This window comes from Cherax quadricarinatus, unplaced genomic scaffold (genome assembly GCF_038502225.1).
Source record: "Cherax quadricarinatus isolate ZL_2023a unplaced genomic scaffold, ASM3850222v1 Contig1430, whole genome shotgun sequence".
NCBI lineage: Eukaryota > Metazoa > Arthropoda > Malacostraca > Decapoda > Parastacidae > Cherax > Cherax quadricarinatus.
This window is the reverse complement of record NW_027196456.1, coordinates 37,983-42,616: the sequence shown is the minus strand read 5'-3', so window position 1 is coordinate 42,616 and position 4,634 is coordinate 37,983.

Below are 4,634 nucleotides of genomic sequence, written 5' to 3'. Positions count from 1 at the left end.
AAGAGTTTAGTGTACGTATATTGTACATTTTTGTTAACATCGATTCATGGGTGGCACGTCAATCTAACTTTATGAAGATGCTCTTGGCATGTGTATTCCAAAATAATGTCCTAATTGTTCTGCAACTTGTTTCTTTGTCTTTATGAAAACATTTAGCTTTTTAGCATTTGTTCATCAAAATATTAAAGGGATTTGAATGTGCTTCTAGCATGTTATAGAGTGGTCTATTCTAAGACCTTTTTACTCTTGTGACTTTTGCCATATCTTTAATAGTTTTTTATGAATTAACAAAAGCAAGTTCGGTCATTATTCCTACTTACAAGTGAAATCTAAATGATTGGGAAACAAACTGCTAGGTCTTGAGCTACACTGTTTTACATCTTGGCTCCTCATTCCGCTTGTGAGAGACTTAGGGCTGTATGGTTACTTGAGGATTATGAGTTCCTCCACTGAAAATGTTAATGTCCTATGTATTTATTAGGCTCTGGAAAGGCTCAAATTTGGCCTAATTATCTACCCTGTTTAGGATAGAAGAATGAGTTTGGGCTAAGAGAATAATTCTAGAGGTTTGAATAACACTCCAGTCTTAGTTGTACAAGGTATGGTAATACCAATAATATGTGGAAGACACATGTACAGTTATAACATTTGATGACTAAGATGCATGTGCAACATTTAGTTATCTTCATTATGTAAATGTTTTGCCTAGGCAACAGGCCTTTTCTGTTGAATACAGATGAATATAGCACTGGAGACAAGTGGAGAGGCAGTTTTGAGGGTGGTCAGTCATTTAGCCTAAAGCAGAAGTGAGGTGTGGGTCCCTAGTGGATGTAGGTCATGCATGACCTACTTCTACCAGTGAGCCACACTCATCTGTGACATTATCTCCAGTTGCTTAGCATTTGCTTCAAACTAAGGAACTGACCATCTCAAATTACCTCTTCATTTCTACTGTCTTGAGTGGCTTCTTCAGTCCTGAAAGACAGCTAAGAAGGGAAAACACACAGTGAATGGAGACAGGTGATATGAAAGTTCCCACTGCAATTACCTGATGACTGTGTCTGGTCAACATTTTAACTCCCAAATACTTGGGGATGCTGAACCTGCCAGACTTCTTTGGGATGGTGTTTGCAATTGCTCTAAGGAAGGATTCTAAGCATTTCCATTGATGACTAGTCATGCATGAAAATGCTTATAGGAATCTCAAACACCATCCCACAGAAGCCTGCCAGCAAGTGACATCCACTATGCTGTGTGTCACCTGTCTCCACCCACTAAATATGTTTTTTTCTTAGTCATTTCTGTATTAGGACTGAAGAAGTCACCTGTGGCAAAGTTTCCCTTAATGCTATAACTGTGAGTCTTCCTCCACACTCCAGTCTTGGTAACTTCCCTTCCTTGCTACCCACAGTATTTACCACAAGTGCAGTTCCTAGACACACATGCTTTTATCCAAGGCATTGGACCCCTGCCTCTCTCCTATAACAATACCACTGACATGTAAAATTAATTTTTATCAAGGTAGTTTATAATAGGCTTAGTAGTATAGATATTTTATTTTCAAAGCATATATTATTGGAGTTCTGGGTAAGAGGTACCCTGGACAATGTTGTTGAACTGACATCTGGGTTCTACCTGACATGTTTGCTTCAATCCTGTACAACCCTACTGTGAAGACTATGTAGTATGATGTAAGCCAGTGGTTTAGCTAAGCTACAATGCCACCTTGGCTCAGTTCAATAGTGTGTGTGTACTAATTAAAGTGCATTCTAGCCATGTTGCACTACCTTAGTGTCAATGTTTATTCTGATGAACTACTCATACATAGCTGGTGTTGTGGGGTCCTATCAGCATATTGGTGTTCCTGAATTCAGATCACCAACATTCTGTGCCACAGCCATCACTGGCGAGCTTTCAATCTAACCACCAGAATTTAAGAACACCAATTTGCTTATAGGATCCAGCATATACATAGTTCATCAGGATAAACACTTACACTTTATGGCATGGCAAGATGCTAAACTCATCAGAGGTGACAGGACTAAATATCTAGAAAACACTTTAGTATACACAATACACTGAACAGAGCCAAGGTGGCATTTAGCCTAGCTAAACTAATGACTTGCATCATACTACAGTTAGTCTTGGCAGCAGGGCTGTAAAGGATTGGAGCAAATATATCAGCTCAATATCATTAACCAGTGTTCTTATTGTATAATGCCACTGATCAAATATGCATCACACAACAATTTCACTAACTTACCTCTTCTCTCTCTACTAGGAGTGTGAATTTTAGTATACATACATACACGGTAACAAATTAGCAGTTAAAAGCAAAGATTTCATGTATTGGGCATGAGGTAGTTGGTAGAATAAAAGGGGAGGGGGGTTGAAGCAGCTGGGATCAAGACAGACATGTTAAAAGTAGGTGGGGATATACAATTTTAATGTATTTGTTCAATATATGTATGAATGAAGGGAGGATACCTAGGGACTGGCAGAGAGAATGTATAGTTCTTTGTACAAAGAGGAAAAAAAAAAGGGACAAGAATTATAGAAAGTTGAGTAAAATTGGTAGTGTATGGTAGAATTACTGAAAAAAAAATTAAAGGTAGGGCAAAAAAAGTAGGAATACAGAGTAACAATGAGGATTTTGGGAAGGATAGGGATTGTGTAAACCAGGAGTATATTAAAATATATGAATGAACAACACCTAGATAAAAGTACAAAACTTTTTGTTGCATCTATGAATTGAGAAAAGGTATGACAGGGAGGATAGAGTAATATAACAGATTATGCAAGTGTACAGAGTAAGTAGTAGGTTACTAAAAGCAGTAAAAGGGTTTTTTGGATAGTGAAGCTCGTGTTAGGGTATTTAGGAGAGAGGGGGTTATTTTCAAGTAAAAGTAACCCTTAGACAGGGATGCATGTTGCCATGGTTAACATATTTATAGATGGGATTTTAAAAGTAAATGATAAGGTGTAGGATTAAAGGACAACAAATCTGACACAAAGTGGGAGTTGTCATAGATTGCTCTCTGCTGATGACATGTATCTTTTGGGAAATTCTGAAGAAAAGTTGCATAGGTTGATGGAGGAATTTGGGAAGGTATATAAAAACAAGAGATTATAAATGAACATAAAAAGAGCAAGGTGATGGGACCTTTTATTACCCCGCATCACTTTGCTCTTTTCTGTTCACTTAATTTCTTCCTTTTACATATCCTCTTCAATTCATCCACCAACCTTTGCAACTTTTCTTCACAATCAACCAAAAGAACTGTCATCGGTTAAGAACAATTCCCACTTCGTATCAGATGCAACACCTCCCGAACACCCTTGCATTCACTTTTTTTTTACAACCCCATCTATAAATATGCTAAATAACCATGTTGATATCCTACTTTCACTGGGAAATGGTCTCCTTCCCTCCTATGTATCCTAACCAGAGCCTCACTCTTGACTGATCTTAGTAACCTACCACCTATTCCAAATATTTCCAACTTCTGCTTAAAGTCTCTCCTGTTCATTCTATCACAATTCTTTTCTAAATCCATAAATGTAACTAACAGCTTTTTACAATTACCTAAGTACTGTTCACATATATGCATAAACAATGGCCTACACCTTTCTTACCCTTCCTAAATCCTCCGTGTCTCTGCAAGTCTACTTTGTCTTACTGTAACCCTTTCAATAATAATTCTATCATACACTCCACCCAATATACTCGTTCCCTTGTAATTCTTACATTCTCTCTTGTCCCATTATCCCTCATACAAGGAGCTATGCTCTCTGATAATCCCTATGTATCTTCCAGTCTTTCATGCATATAGTGACCAAATACATCTACCACTTGAACAATGTATAACCACCTGTTTTTAACATTTGCCCCAGTTACTACACTCTTTCATTCCACCCACTGTCTTGTGCACTATTTCCATATCCACCGCAGGCTCCTATACGGTCCTAGACATCATTGCCCAACACATGAAATCCCTGCCTCCCATTCACCACTAATTCTGTACATGAATGGTATACAGTACTGACAAGATGAAGAATTAGACATATGCAACATCTGGGTATCTTAATTTGTAGACATTTTTGCCATCCAGTGGCATTATCACTACAAGGACATAATGTAAAGAATGTAGAATTATATACAAAAGGCGAGGTAATCTGTCCTTCGGCCTCGGAGTGGGTGAAGAGCATCATAGTATTGAAGACTCTGAAGAATGCTTCAGATTCTTCAAGATTATGGTGCTCTTCACCAACTCCGAGGGACTGATTACCTCATCTCTTGTCTAAAATTCTACATTCTTCACATTATGTCCTTGTATTGATAAAGCCACTGGATGGCAAAATGTCTACAAATTAAGATGATGTTGCATCTGCCTAGTTCTTTATCACTAACATTCAACATTAAAATATCCTCTCCATCTTTTCCTGCATATGACTTCATAAAGATCTAACCAAGAATACATCAAAAAACATGTTTCAGTTTATGTAAAATTTCCAAATGTTCTTGTACTCATCACTGTGAACTTAATGACTCAACTAGGAACATTTTGAAAATTTTAACCCAATTAAGACAACTTTTTACACATTTTATAAATTTCTTAATCTGTACAACTGAA